Source organism: Zingiber officinale, chromosome 9A, assembly GCF_018446385.1.
Source record: "Zingiber officinale cultivar Zhangliang chromosome 9A, Zo_v1.1, whole genome shotgun sequence".
NCBI lineage: Eukaryota > Viridiplantae > Streptophyta > Magnoliopsida > Zingiberales > Zingiberaceae > Zingiber > Zingiber officinale.
This window is the reverse complement of record NC_056002.1, coordinates 50060383-50076758: the sequence shown is the minus strand read 5'-3', so window position 1 is coordinate 50076758 and position 16376 is coordinate 50060383. Positions and strand designations below refer to the sequence as shown.

The window sequence follows — 16376 nt, the reverse complement described above, 5'->3', positions numbered from 1 at the left end:
CAGATACATCGGCCAACATGGCCGGAACATACATATATAAAACAATAAGCAAACACCTACGTAGTTTAATAGCAAAACTCAACTAATGTGACGATAAGGAAAATCAAGTCAAAAATCCTACTCATCTACACTCATAAAGCTCAAAACAGATATCCTACTCCACTACACCTATAAAACACAAACCATAATGAACTCACCTCTTCTGTCATCCAGGCAGGCATGTAGCAAAACATATCCAATAAAAATCCATCGACAATAAAATAAACCCAACAATATCCATAAAGCAAAACTAGTACAAGTCCAGATAGTGCAATAAGAAATAAAACCAAAAGACCCAATAAAAATATCCTTGCGATCTGCAGGGGACTAGCGACTGGAACTCCTCCGGACAGCCTCAACCTGAAAATAGTAAATATCCACGGGGTGAGTCAACTCCTTAGCGGGTAATATTGACATGCATAACAAGAAAATAACAACTAACACTAATCATATGTACAATCTCCTAATATAAGAATCATAAATGCAATTGAAATATACAGGAGAAAACTGTACTAACTAGGACCTGGTGTATGGATAATCAACCGAGGGGAATAGGAATCCTGTATGCATGTCAAACAAATTCATACATCCAATATGTAGCATACAAGTGCAGCAAACACAAGTAATAAATGCATCAATGCGTATGATGCCAATGACATGTCCTGGTCACCCCTACTCTCCAGTCAGTCGTCTCACACACGATGGTGAGACCGAGTGGGTAGGGCTGTGACAATCGTGCACTCTTCTATCACTGCTCCTGATGAGTGATCGAGTGAACTGGATGCTGTCGGAGTACACCTATCCTCCTACTCCAAAGTATAAGTGGGGGAGCTCAATGCTCTCATCTCCCTGAGCAACTCCAGAGGAGGGATCCCTGCCCTTCTACAATGCTGCGTCACACTACCCATGAGTGGACCAACGGAGCCCTTGACAGAACACCTGCTGCAACACACCCTAACTGATAAGAACCACTAACCCATAAGTGGTTGTGTGTGCAGATCCATGTAACTGGCGATGTGTTCAATAATAATGGAGCCGACTATCGCGCAGCATGCAATCATGTGAGATGATGCATGGCACTAAGCATGGCAATATCCTGAACCTATCCATATATATAAAATGTGTAGCCTAGTATCAATGGATCAAATATGAAGATCTAAGGTACATAGGTAAGGTATGATAAAAACCTAGTCCAGTATATCAAAAGGCATGGTATGTCATTACCTCTATGATCATAAGTAATCTGAAGGGTATAAACATGAACGTTAAACAGGTAACAATCAAAGCATGCTCAGGAAATAGATAATGGCATACCGTTGTAGATATAAACATAACTATTACTCTTTGTTAAAACTACTATGCATATCAAATGACCATATCAAAAGATAAGTCAAGGTACCCGCCTCCAATAGAAAAGTCCAATCCGGTCCAAATCTAACGTCGAGATGCTCATCTCGCGTTAAAGTCCTGTGTCACCAATATATATACATTTTTATTTAGTAATCTTATCCTTCCTCCATTGTTAAGAATATCCTTGAATTAATCCAACTAGAGAAGTCAACTAATAAATGAATCTCTAATCCATAATCAATTTGATTTAGCACCTTAATCTGATTTAGAAATCCATACTTAAAATCATATGTACTTTAGACTAATAAACACCAACCTACTATTGTCGACTTGCAGTTGGAAACAATTTACTGTTGCCTCCTTGTGGCTAGCGCAATAAGCCACAGCTAATCCCCAAACCAGATTACCTAGATCAGTACTAAGTAAATACTAAAACATCCACAAAATGAGTGGCAACAATTTACCTTATGAGTGCCAGCAAGAAAACACTACGAGTTATAGTGTTGATGGCTGTGATGAACTCCCAGCGAAGGATGTAATGCGTCGATGTTTGAGATTTACACACTAGATTGCACATCAGAACTACAAATCGCTCCAAATCATCACCGAATCACACTCTAATTCACAAAACATAGCTTACCTCAACCTAGTTCCTCGCGGAAAAAGGGGGCAGAGGAATGAGGTGTTGAGGTTGGCTGCTCACAGCAAAGGGAAGGAAGAAGCAACTCGCGGCAGTGCGATCCACGCTGCTAGGGTTCATGTGGTCGGTGATCGGTAAATCCTCCCAACACTGAGCATAGGAACGAGACACACCTCTGACGATGGCACTAAGGCATCGGCCTCGGGGTCCTGAACGCCCTCCACTCCAGCAATCAGGTGGCACTGGCTTGTACGGGGAGACAACGGGTCTGCTCAGTGAGGCGGTGCTCTGCTGGCAATCAGCCCGCAGGCGATCGGGCGGAGGCGACGCAAGGAGAGAAAGGCGAGAGTTGAGCAATCAGATGGTGGTCGTCGGTGGTGACGCGAGAGGAACTAGGGCACAGAGGATGCAAGGCTCGATCGCTCCAGTGATGGTCGGTGCTGCTCCATGCGGCGTCGGCGAGGCGATGCGATGGGAGAGGGCGATCAGGGCTAGGGTTCAGGGGGTGGCCGTCTGCCGGCGCTAGGGAAGAGGGAAAATGGTCACAATCGGTTGGCACCGAGGTATGCTTCGGGTGGAGACGGCTAGAGATTGGGAGAGAAGAGGAAGAGGAAGGATCGGGCAGGGTTCTTGTATGCTCGGGAAGAAGAGAAACCGACGAGGAGCGGTTAGGGCAAGGATCGGAGGAGAAGAAGGCTCGGGGAAAATGACGTTCGGCTAGGGAGAAGAAAAAAAAATAAAAAGGAAAATAAAAGAGAAAAAATCAAACATTTCCTCGCTGAATGGGGTAGCTTAAAGAGGCTTTCCTGGGGCCCAGTTTTTATCCCCGTAACCGAAGTCATACGGTTTTCGAAAAATTCCCAGAAAATTTTCAAAAATTTTGGAAAATTCTCTTATGGTTATCCGCCCTTTTTCAGTATTTTACATTTTCCCCCACTAATAAAAATTTTGTCCCCAAATTTTCTTTATTACCATCAGCAAATACTAACAACGGATAAAGAGTATAAATGTTGAACGGAAAATAACCCATATACCTCAAGTGAAAAGATGGGGGTATCGAGCTCGGATCATATCCTCGAGCTCCCAGGTAGCCTCCTTGTCTGAATAATGCTACCATCCGACTTTAACCAATCGGATAGTCTTGTTCCGCAGCTAACGCTCTTTCCGGTCCAGAATCCGTACTAGAACCTCCTCGTAGTTAATGTCAGGCTAAACGGGAATTAAGATATCTATCAGCACATGTATCGAGTCGAGTATGTATCTCCTCAGCATAGATACGTGGAATACGTCATGAATGCCTACCAGGGATGGTGGTAGTGCCAGACGATAAGCTACTGCTCAAATCCTCTCCAGGATCTGGAAAGGGCCAATGTACCGCGGAGCTAGCTTACCTCTGAGGCCAAATCTCTTCACCCCTTTCGTGGGTGAAACTCACAGAAATACATGGTCGCCTGTAGAGAACTCCAGGGGTTTGCATCTCCGATCAGCATAACTCTTCTAGCGGTCCTGGGTCTCTGACATCCTTCGTCTGATAGTACGGACCAACTCTGCCTCATGCTGAGCTCTATGAGGTCCCAACAGCTGGGCCTCCCCAACCTCATCCCAGAGGGTGGGTGTCCGACAAGGCCTACCATACAACGCTTCAAACGGTGTCATCTGGATAGCCGAATAAAAGTTGTTGTTGTAGGTGAACTCTACCAATGGCAAATGGTCCTCCCAACTGCCTCCGAAATCCAATACACAAAATCTCAGCAAGTCCTCTAGAGTATGAATGGTCCGCTCTAACTGTCCATCTATCTGCGGATGGAAAGCTGTAATGAAACAGAGCTGAGTGCCCAAAGTTTACTGCAGACTCTGCCAGAATCGAGACGTGAACCGTGGGTCTCTATCCGAAATAATACTCAAAGGAACACCATGTAATCTAATGATCTTACGGTAATACAGATCTACTAATCAATCCAGGGAATCAGTCTTCCAGATCGCTAAGAAGTGCGCGGATTTGGTTAATCGATCAACGATTACCCAAATCGCGTCATGACCTCGATGTGTCCTAAGAAAACCCACCACAAAGTCCATGGTAATGTGTTCCCATTTCCACTCAGGAATAGTAATCCGCTGAAGTAATCCAGCAGATCTCTGGTGCTCAGCCTTCACCTGCTGATAGACAAGACATTTAGCTACGAATTCCATGATGTCTTTCTTCATACCGTTCCACCAGTAGGAACGCCTCAAATCTCGATACATGCGGGTCCCTCCTGGGTGGATCGTAAATCGAGAGTGATGAGCCTCCTGAAGTAGCTCCTGTAAGACCGAGTGAGACTGAGGTACACATAATCTACCTCAGAAATATATAATACCCTCCTCATCTCGTGTGAACTCGATCTGCTGCCTGGAAGCTATCTAGCTGCCAATGAACTGAAAATGCTGATCACCGGCCTGGGCCTCTAGGATCCTCATCCTGATCGACGACTGAGCAACCATGGTAACAAGAATACCCTGCTCTATCTGTCCCTGCTCCTCAAGGCCTAACTCGGAGAAACCTTGAATCAAGTCTGTGACTGAAGCCCGGTGGCAAGCCAAAGTCCCTCTAGACTTCCTGTTGAGTGCATCGGCAACCACATTAGCTTTCCCCAGGTGATAGCTAATTGTACAATCATAATCCTCCAGGAACTCCATCCATCTCCTCTGTCGGAGATTAAATTCCTTCTAGGTGAAAATATATTTGAGATTCTTATGATCCGTAAGAATCTCAAAGGTAATGTCATACAGATGATGCCACCAAATCTTTAAAGCAAAGATGATGGCGGCTAACTCCAAATCATGTACTGGGTAGTTCTTCTCATGCTCCTTCAACTGACGAGAAGCATAGGAGACTACCCTGCCATCCTGCATCAGGACAGCGCTCAAACCCTGAAGAGATGCGTCGGTGTATAGCACGAATCTGTCCTCTCTGGAGGGTAAAACCAAAATCAGAGCCGACACTAATCTCCGCTTCAGCTCCTGGAAGCTAGTCTCGTAATCTTCGGTCCAAGTGAACTTCACGCCTTTCCTGGTTAGGCGTGCCAGCGGCATAGCAATCCGGGAGAAACCCTCGACGAACTGTCTGTAATATCCTACTAGTCCCATAAAACTGTGAATCTCCTATACTGATTTCGGCTGCTCCCAACTGGTGACAGCCTTAATTTTCTGAGGGTGCTCTGAAATACCTCGGCTAGAGACCACATGTCCTAGAAAACTGACTGAGGATAGCCAGAAAGCACACTTGTTGAACTTTGCATACAACTAATATCGTCGAAGAGTCTCCAAGATTGTGCGAAGGCGCATGCTCCTCCTTGGAACGCGAGTAGACCAATATGTCATCGATGAAAACGATAACAAACTGATCAAGATAATCCAAGAATACGTGGTTCATCAAATCCATAAATACCGCTGGAGCATTGGTAAGCCCAAATGACATTACCAAAAACTCATAATGGTCGTATCTGGTACGGAATGTTGTCTTCTGAATATCAGATTCTTTGACTCTCATATGATGATATCCAGACTGCAGATCAATCTTAAAATACACTGATGTACCTCTGAGTTGATCAAACAAATCCTCGATCCGTGGTAAGGGGTACTTATTTCTGACAGTCACTGCATTCAGCTGTTTATAATCTATACACAACCTCAGAGTACCATCCTTTTTCTTGACAAATAATACCGGAGAACCCCATGGAGAAGCACTAGGGCGTATAAATCCCCGGTCTAAAAGCTCCTGGAGTTGAACCTTTAGTTCGTGCAACTCTTTTGGTGTCATACGGTAAGGAGCTTTCGATGTCGGCGCGGTTCCCAGAATCAACTCAATAGCAAACTTCACTTGCCTTCTGGGAAGAAACCTGGTAACTCCTCTGGAAATACAGTCGGATACTCTCGAACTACTGCCATCTTCAGTATGAATCAAGGATAACAGAAAACCCTGATAGCCATGTGACAGCAACTTTTGAGAGTGAATCGCCGAAATGGTCGATATGTCGTCATCTCTAATGCTAGTGAAATCCCACAAGGGTTGGTTCAGAGGTCAGAATGTGACCACCCTCGTCTGGCAATCAACAGTGGCATGATATGCTGACAAACAGTCCATGCCAAGAATAATATCAAAGTCGACCATTTCTAGTACTAAAAGATCTACTGTAAGTATCTTGTTGCCAAAATCTAATGGCCAACCTCTAACCTCCTGAGTGACGTCCAATGTATCACTGGACGGTAGGGAGATGGTCAGTTGTTGCGGTCTAAGAGTAGGTAGTCTACCTATGTCCTTCATAAAGACACAGGAAATAAAAGAATGCGAGCTACCGGTATCTATCAGCATATCAGCAAATAAAGCATAAATAGAAATCGTACCACGAAATAGTATGAATTGACTTTTCATCGACTCTTCCAATGCTGGGATCCGGGCTCGTGCCGTGACAATATCAGTGAGGTGGGTAGGGGTCGTCGCGAAAATTGGCGGAATCCCTGGAGCTGGTGCTACAGGTAGTACTGCTGGATATACCGGGGGAGGTACTCCCGGTGCTGCTGCATAAACTATGGCATATACCATTGGTGGTACTACAGGGTCGATATGAGTGGTCACGGCTGGAGGTTCGGTAGGTGGTGGTATTGGAAATGGACCAACTGATACCACTGGTGCAGGTGCTGGGTACACTGTAGGCACTGGGGGCACGGGTGTCGCTGGTGCCGGGTACATGATAGGTCCAGGTGGCGGTGGTGCCTGGTACGCCGTAGGCTCGACCGGAGCAGGTGCTGGATATGTCAGTGATACCCCTGGTGGTACCGTAAATATGGTAGGGGTGGGTACTGCGGGTGCAACCGAGGTAGGCACCTCTAAAGGAGCCATCAGGGTCTGAGAGCCTGATGCGCCCGTAGTCTGTTGCTAGAGATTCCAAAGTCCTCTTACGTGGTCGTCCAGCACCACGTCTCGCAGCTACTCATGTTAGATCTCCTTATATCTGTTAAGTTATATCACAAATATTACTACAAGTATACAAATTATAAAATTACCTTTATACCTATTTGTTGTCTGGAGATGTTCTGTCGCTGTCTAGTCCCCATTTTTTACCTCAAAATTCCAGATGAGAAAATCGACGGAAACCCATACAAATCCGAAAATAAGTACCCAAGTTTACTGGCAAACTTGGGCTAACCCTAAAATCCAGAACACCAAAAGCAGGTATCGCAACCCGCTCTGATACCAATAAATTTGTATCAGATAAATCTCGAAAATCCGTAACACGAAAAATAAACATGTATCGCCAACTTGGCTGTGATACCAAATAAATTGGTATCAGATTAATACGCAAAACTAAAATACGAAAACCAAGCATCCAAAACTTGGCTCAGATACCAAATAAATTGTCACACCCAGAGGAGTCCCAGCAAGAACAAATTTCGGCAGCATCTCCCCTGTACGGATGACAATATGAAACTTACTACATCATCTAGATACATCAGCCAACACGATCGGAACATACATATATAAAAAATAAGCAAACAACCACGCAGTTTAATAGCAAAACTCAACTATTGTGATGATAAGGAAAACCAAGTCAAAAATCCTACTCATCTACAATCATAAAGCTCAAAACAGATATCCTACTCCACTACACCCATAAAACACAAACCACAACGAACTCACCTCTTCTGCCATCCAGGTAGGCATTTAACAAAACATATCCAATAAAAATCCATCGACAATAAAATAAACCCTATAATATCCATAAATCAAAACTAGTACAAGTCAAGATAGTGCAATAAGAAATAAAACCAAAAGACCCAATAAAAATATCCTTGCGGTCTGCAGATGACTAGCGACTGGAACTCCTCCGGACAGCCTCAACATGAAAATAGTAAATATCCACGGGGAGAGTCAACTCCTCAGCGGGTAATATTGACATGCATAGTAAGAAAATAACAACTAGCACTAATCATACATACAGTCTCCTAATATAAGAATGATAAATGCAATTGAAATATACAGGAGAAAATTGTACTAACCAGGACCTGGTGTATGGATAATCAACTGAGAGGAATAGGAATCTTGTATGCATGTCAAACAAATGCATTCATCTAATATGCAGCATATAAATACAGCAAACACAAGAAATAAATGCATCAATGCGTATGATGCCAATGACATGTCCTGTTCACCCCTACTCTCCAGTCAGCCGTCTCACACACGATGGTGAGACCGAGTGGGTAGGGCTGTGACAACCGTGCACTCTGCTATCACTGCTCCTGATGAGTGACCAAGTGGGTGGGATGCTGTCGGAGTACACCTATCCTCCTACTCCAAAGCACAAGTGGGGGAGCTCAATACTCTCATCTCCCTGAGCAAGTCCAGAGGAGGGATCCCTGTCCTGCTACAACGCTGCATCATACTACCCATGATTGGACCAACGGAGCCCTTGACAGAACACCTGCTGCAACACACCCTGACTGATAAGAACCACTAACCCATGAGTGGTTGTGTGTGCAGATCCATGTAACTGGCGATGTGCTCAACAATAATGGAGTCGACTATCGCGCAGCATGCAATCATGCAAGATGATGCATGACACTAAGCATGGCAATATCCTGAACCTATCCGTATATATATAATGTGTACCCTAGCATTAATGGATCAAATCCGAAGATCTAAGATACACAGGTAAGGTATGATAAAAACCTAGTCTGGTATATCAAAAGGCATGGTATGTCATTACCTCTATGATCATAAGTAATCTGAAGGGCATAAACATGAACGCTAAATAGGTAACAATCAAAGCATGCTCAGGAAATAGATAATGACATACCGATGCTGATATAAACATAACTATTACTCTTTGTTAAAATCTACTATGCATATCAAATGACCATATCAAAAGATAAGTCAAGGTACCCGCCTCCAATAGAAAAGTCCAATCCGGTCCAAATCCAACGTCGAGATGCTTGTCTCACGTCAAAGTCCTGTGTCACCAATATATATACATTTTTATTTAGTAATCTTATCCTTCCTTCATTGTTAAGAATATCCTTGAATTAATCCAACTAGAGAAATCAACTAATAAATGAATCTCTAATCCATAATCAATTTGATTTAGCACCTTAATCTAATTTAGAAATCCATACTTAAAATCATGTGTACTTTAGACTAATAAACACCAACCTACTACTGTCAACTTGTAGCTGGAAACAATTTACTGCTGCCTCCTTGTGGCTAGCGCAATAAGTAGCAGCTAATCCCCAAACCAGATTACCTAGATCAGTATTAAGTAAATACTAAAACATCCACAAAATGAGTGGCAGCAATTTACCTTATGAGTGCCGGCAAGAAAACACTATGAGTTCTAGTGTTGATGGCTGCGATGCACTCCCGGCGAAGGATGCAGTGCGTCGATGTCTGAGATTTACACACTGGATTGCACATCAGAGCTACAAATCACTCCAAATCATCACCGAATCACACTCTAAATCACAAAACATAGCTTACCTCAACCTGGTTCCTCACGGAAAAGGGGACAAAGGAATGAGGTGTTGAGGTTGGCTGCTCACGGCAAAGGGGAGGAAGAAGCAACTCTCGGCAGCGCAATCCACGCTGATAGGGTTCTTGTGGCTCGTGATCGACAAATCCTCCCAACACTGAGCATAGGCATGAGACACACCTCCGACGATGGCACTAGGGCATCGGCCTCGGGGTCCTAAACACGCTCCACTCCGGCGATCGGGTGGCACTGGCTTGCACGGGGAGACAACGGGTATGCTCAGTGAGGCGGTGCTCTGCTGGCCGTCAGCCCGCAGGAGATCGGGCGGAGGCGACGCAAAGAGAGAAAGGTGAGAGTTGAGCGATCGGATGGTGGTCGTCGGTGGCGACGCGAGAGGAACTAGGGCACAGAGATGCAAGGCTCGATCTATCCCGCGATGGTCGGCGCTGCTCCATGTGGCGTCGGTGAGGCGATGCGATGGGAGAGGGTGATCGGCGCTATCAGGGGGCGGCCGTCTGCCGACGCTAAGGCAGACGGAAAATGGTCACGATCGGTTGGCACCGAGGTATACTTCGGGTGGAGACAGCTAGGGCAGAGATCGGGAGAGAAGATGAAGAGGAAGGATCGGGCAAGTTTCTTGTATGCTCGGGAAGAAGAGAAACCAACGAGGAGCGGTTAGGGCAAGGATCGGAGGAGAAGAAGGCTCGGGGGAAACGACGTTCGGCTGGGGAGAAGAAAAAAAAGAAAATAAAAAGGAAAATAAAAGAGGAAAAATCAAACATTTCCTCAGTTAATGGGATAGCCTAAACAGGCTTTCCCGTGGCTCAGTTTTAATCCCCGTAATCGAAGTCATACGGTCTCCGAAAAATTCCCAAAAAATTTCTAAAAATTTCGAAAATTTCCCTTATGGTTATCCGCCCTTTTTCAGTATTTTACATTGAGTTTGGGACCCTACACTTGAGTTAGTCAAGTTAGGGTTGGTTAATCGATCAGCCGATTGATTGAACCAGAGTCCAATCGATCAGCCAATCGATTGGGGCTATGCCAATCAATCAGACGATCGATTGGAGGCCACTCGTGCGAAAAGCACAATGTGATCCCCAATCGATCAGCCAATCGATTGGGATACTCTAATTGATCTGTCGATTAATTGGAGCTTATTTTCTCGTAAGATTGTGAGACAGCCTAAATCGATTGGTCAATCGATTCTGGGTTTATCTTCAAGAGCTCAGAGACACTCTGAATTGATCGATCGATCGATCAAAGCCTCCCCAATTGATCAATCGATCGATTAGGATATGACCGTTACACAGGATGCAAGGTTTGGATGGCTAGGTTCGCTTGGATCTGGCATGACAATCGATTGGGAGAAGGCTCAATCGATTAGGAGCCCTAAAACGCAGATATAAAGGTGACGGCGAGTTCAAATGAAATAGCGCATATACACGACAATTCTCCAATTCCTCCCAAGTTCTTGAAGTTGCTTGGAGTAAGGTGCTGCTGTATTTTCAAGCATTAAGAGGCAATCTTTATCAACAAGATCAAGCAAGAAGAAGGTTTTATCTATGTATTTACTTTATGTTTGAGTTGTATCTTGTTGTTGAGTCTTGTACGAGGTTTCTCCACTTCGGATTGTATTGGATAGAAAGAGTGCGATAGGGGGGGAGGGTGATTATCACACTTTTAAAAATTTTCTTTTACTCGTTTAAATCAAAGTCATGCAGCGGAAAGTAAAGAACATGTTCGGTTACTTGGTTCAAAGCCTAGGTCGACTTCTACTCTAAGGCCTGCGATCCTTGATCACACCAATGGGCAATCCACTAAAATTCTTCTTTCAAAAAACCTCAGAAAGAAGCAATGCACACAAATGAGTAAGATAGTAACAACCACTATCTTACTAATAAATAAGTACAATTACAAGCTAGTAAAATTATACCGACTTAAGAATGAGTATGCAGCTTGTCGACACTTCTTGGAGCAGTAGCTTGCGTGTGAAGAGTAGTTGTAGCACGGACAGTAGCTTGCGCTGAGATGAACTTCGAACCAATCAGATTTCATTCCTCAGCCTCAGACCTCAAACTCACTTTTATAAGAGTCGTCGACATTCGGTCGATCAATTAATAGGTTTGGTCGACCGAACCAGCTCCCTTCCATCTTTGCTGAGATCTGATGCTGATTCAATCTTTGACATTTAATGATATTAAAGTGTTCAATCGACCGATCCCCTTATTCGGTCGACCGAACAGAGATCCTTTCCTGTTCGCCAAGATCTGGAATTAATGTGTCATTAAGTGATGATTGTTCGATCGACCGATCACCTAGTTCGGTCGATCAATCAGTCGCTCTTCCTTCTTTTCTTCTACTCGATCTGAACTGTGCTGATTTATCAGGGTTTAGTCGATCGATCTCTTGTTCGATCGATCGATCATGCTTTGATCAGACCTTGCTTAGTTTTGGTCTGAACTGATATATGTTATGAGTTGGCCTTGTTCGATTGACCGATCATCTGGTTCGATCGACCGATCAGACCGAACATACAAAATAGTGTTAGATAATAATCCTATAAAATAGATATTAGCACAGTAATAATATATCTAATGCAAGAGTAATGATAATAGATAGTTCAACTATCTTGATCTCAACTTGCAAACCTTCTCAGTTTCTTCAGTTGGATCAGCGACCTTAGGTTGTTCCCTTTAGGAACACGACCTCACTGTCGCTCCTCCAGTTGTTTATCTCAACATACCTACTAAACTTTGATCCTCTAGATCTGTTTGGACTTTTCACTTAGCCTTGATCGTCTCGCTAGGACTTTCTCTCGATCTTCAATCCACCAGACCTCTCGATCTCATTACCAAGTGTCATGCCCTCTCGATCCATTTATTCTTTCCACCTAGGTTCCATAATCTACTAAGACTTCTCCTGCCTAGCCTCTAACTATGTCTTTTCCAGTTGAGTAAACATCCTATACACTTAATCAACTTGTTAGATCATAATAAGACTTAACTTAAACTTTTGACAACATCAAAACTTAGGTTTGATTCTGGTGTAACTTGCACCAATAGATTGTTCTGAGAATGAGAGTTTACATAGTGGAGAGTATGCTCAGTGTGTAGATCCTTGGATTAGTCACCTCTTCTTGAGGTGGATACCAAGTAAATCCTTGTGTTAGCATTGGAAGCTTGCTTCGAGTCTATTCCACTACAAATCGTCATCATTGAAGCGCGAGAAGCTATTTACCCCCTCTGCTCCGAAGTGACCCAATAAGTGGTATCAAAGCAAGATCGCTCTTCATCGGACTCATTGCTGAAAGGGAAACGAGTTAGAGGAAGAAGAAGAAGTTGAAGCATAAAGTTTACAGGTCAAAGACTTCATCAAGGTATGCTCAAGTTCAAGTTGGATTTTCAAGATGGACTCGGATTCGACACAAGGATGCCTCCACCATTCACATCAATAAGTTTTGATCCTTGGAAATCAAGGATCGAAAATTTTCTCATGATGGAAATATATCAATGGTTTGCTCTAATGGACTCAAAAGGCAAAATCATCAAAAGGAGCAAATGGAGTGAAGAACAAGTCAAAAGGTGCGAGGCAAATGACAAGGTAATTAAATTATTGGTTAGTTTATTACCTAGCACTATTGTGTGCAAGATCAAAGATTTTAAATATGCCAAGGAGCTTTGGAGTAGGTTGGCAAGAATCCATGAAGAACCCTCTACTACACCAAATCAAGAAGAACTCAAAGAGGGCAACTCATTGGATCACCAAGAAGAAAAAAATTGAAGAAGGTCCATCCTCAATGGAGTGCAACAAAAAAGACAAAGAGAGAGCACACTCTTTATTTCACGTAGATGAGGATTCAGAGGTTGAAAAATGCTCAACATCCGAGGATGAAGATGGAGAAGCATCCACCTCAAGGATTGAGGGGGAACGTGGAGCATCAATACCAAACCAAGACGAAGCCTCTTCATCCAAATCAAATGAAGAAAGTGTCACCCCTACAAGTAAAGGTATAGAAATTTCTACTGTAAAAATAAAAATCACATTATTTGCTTTGAGTGTAGGTAGAAAGGATATTACAAGAGTAAGTGTCCTAAGTTTACCAAGAAGAAGGTTCAACGCACCAAAGGGCAAGGAGAAGCCCAAGAAGGTCGGTCTCGATATACAAAAATGTACGGAACACATTGTGTGTTTCTTGTACAAACAAAATGGACATTGTCGAAACTAATGTCCAAAGGGAAAGAATCTAACCAAGAAGAACTAAGGAGGAAGCACAAGTCAAGAGGGAGCTCTTAAGACCAAACCCAAGGTATCTTTTTTGAACCAACTTCTTTAAGTAATGATAAAAAGTATGCTAGAATAATTTATATTATTTTAATGCTATTTATCATGAAAATATAAGGCATGATAGAGTTAAAGAAAAATATGTAGTGTATCATGCTAAGACTACCTTGCCTAAGCATAAGAAGGTAGAAAATGGGTTGGGCAATAATTCTAAGGATTTTGGATATTGGCCCAAAATAGAAGTGTCCAAAGATTTAAGGAAAAATCCAAATCTAAGGATTTAAAGATTGAAAACCAAGCCTTGAGGTCAAGGCTTGATGAATTAGAAAAGATGCTAAAGAAAATAGAAAGAGTTTTAAAGGGGTCAAATGGGCATAACCTAGGTTTAGGAATAGATAGAAACGAGTCATCCAATAGCCATAGAGGTTTGGCATACAGATCTAAAGCCAAGAAGGGTGTGGCGTCATATCATAGGGTTCCATATAGTTATGGAACCAATCCTAGTTCTAGGCGTTAAGCCAAGGTTACAAGGGAGGGTATCCCTAGAGTTATCCTTGAGAAGACTAATGTGACTAAGGCTTCTAAGAAACCTAAGAAAGTCACTAGAAAAGTCATAAGGGCAGTTATCCCTAGAGTCAACCTAGAGGAGTCTAGCATGACCAAGGCCTTTAAGGAGCCTAGAAAGGTCATTAGGAAGGTATCAAGGGAGGTTATCCCTAGTGAATATCTAAAATACCCAAGTCACCCCCATCAACATTGGGTTCCTAGGAGTATATTCTCTACTCCCTAGATGGATCTAGAGAGTGTCAACTTAAATTGGAAGTGTAGTTAACCCGACCTTGAAGAACTTGACACTTGGAGGGCATTTTCAATGTAGTTGTACTCCTTAAAAATGAAGAGGATTAATTATTTACTTTTTTATATAAATATAATGTACCAAAATTTGATGAATTGGACTTAATTAAAATTGGCACAGATAGATAGAGTCAAAGAAATGCCAAGTTGGGAATTTGACATTTTCTTGGGAAGAAGGGCCAACTTAGGATTAATTTTGACTTAGTAAATTGATTAGAGATACTTAAATAGATAATCTAGGTATATATATACACTAAATTGTCATAATGGTTTTCCCATCATATGCCATGACATCATATTTTATATTCATATTTATTATAAAAAATAACAATACAAAAATACCATGTCATGTCATATATACATCATATAGTTATAGCAAGTTTTCTTTTAAAAATTATTCATTTTGATATATACCATAATCATTTTCATATATTATTTTAAGTTTTTGATAATTAAGAACAATGACATTAATAACAAGTGACATCCTAGGTAGATGATCAAATTGTAAAAATTCCTAGATAAAAATGTATATTCCCTTAGTTTAGGGCAAAACTAAAGTTCTCACAAGGACTATATGTTAACTTGTATGTATTTTAGTACGCATTATATACAAGTGAGATGTTAGGATAATGAACAAAACTTAAGATATTTATTTAGTGTATCTTTTGAGTTTTAGTGTCATCTAAACACATATGTATGTGTTATTCAATCATTGGGAAAGCTAATGTACAAGTCATGTGCACTTAGCCCAAGGAACATAGTTGGAAATTGGTTTTAAAAATCATTTCAAAATGCTTTTAGAAAACCTTGATGAAGGCTTCTTTTGATAGACGTCATCATTGTATAGTTAGATACAAACTAGGAAGGAAATTTGAAGTTTTTCAATTGTTTCAAGTTTTGTGTCAATCTTTGAAAATATGGTGTTTTTTATTAGAAAACTATTTATCATGAACTATTTTTTCCATAATAGTATATGACATAAATAATATCTACGTGAATTTTTGTGATTTTTAAAATTTTGTAGAATTATTTGTGCATTTCTGAATTTTTGCTGAAATTTGATTTCAGGAATCAGAAACTCAATCGATCAGCTAATCGATTGAGGAGGTTCAATCGATTAGCCGATCGATTGAACTAGGTTTTCTACGAACAGAAGCTCATAGAATCGATCAATGGATCGATTGAACCCTGATTGGATCGATCATTCGATCGATTCGATAGCTTTTTATAGCAAACCTTACTTAATCAATTAGTGGATCGATTGACAGGCTTCAATCGATTGAGTCTCAACTTTAATTGATTGAAAAAGATGATTTGTAGCTGAAATAGTCTGATTTCAGTCCATTAGGCCACAGTTAGTCATGTTAACCATCTCTAACACTAAGAAATTCTTTTGTGAATATTTAAGGGTAGTTTTCTTGATGAAAACAAGAAAGGAATGGTCCAAGAAGACTAACTTAAAGTTTAGGATGAAGTTTGCATTCAATATTGATTCTTGAACCTTGAAACCTCAAATTTTGGATTTGTTAAAGTCTTAGGAACTCCAAGTCATTGTTGGTGCGATAACAAAATTTTAGAGCATATTTTGAGGGAGAGCTACTCCTTAAAGACAAGAATTTATTTTTCACAAAACCATGGAAGGTTGTAAACCTTTGTTATTGTGAATGCTCAAGGTTAAGCATTGGAAAATAATGGAAGATTGGATA

The 16376-nt window shown here is 41.8% G+C and overlaps 2 long non-coding RNA genes across 3 annotated transcripts; both read right to left on the bottom strand.

The window, feature by feature from the left end:
* Window positions 1-232: 232 nt before the first annotated feature.
* LOC122018718 lies at window positions 233-2744 on the bottom strand. The gene is made up of 2 exons (XR_006121879.1): window positions 1854-2744; window positions 233-399 (listed from the first exon to the last, which is right to left on the bottom strand). It is a non-coding gene; the product is annotated as an uncharacterized LOC122018718 (long non-coding RNA).
* Window positions 2745-8955: 6211 nt separating this feature from the next.
* LOC122020716 lies at window positions 8956-10276 on the bottom strand. 2 transcript variants are annotated; one of them, XR_006122303.1, is made up of 4 exons: window positions 9540-10276; window positions 9364-9463; window positions 9216-9285; window positions 8960-9016 (listed from the first exon to the last, which is right to left on the bottom strand). It is a non-coding gene; the product is annotated as an uncharacterized LOC122020716 (long non-coding RNA). The 2 variants fall into 2 exon arrangements; XR_006122304.1 differs by lacking the exon at window positions 9216-9285 and having other exon boundaries at window positions 8956-9016.
* Between the last annotated feature and the right edge of the window lie 6100 nt (window positions 10277-16376).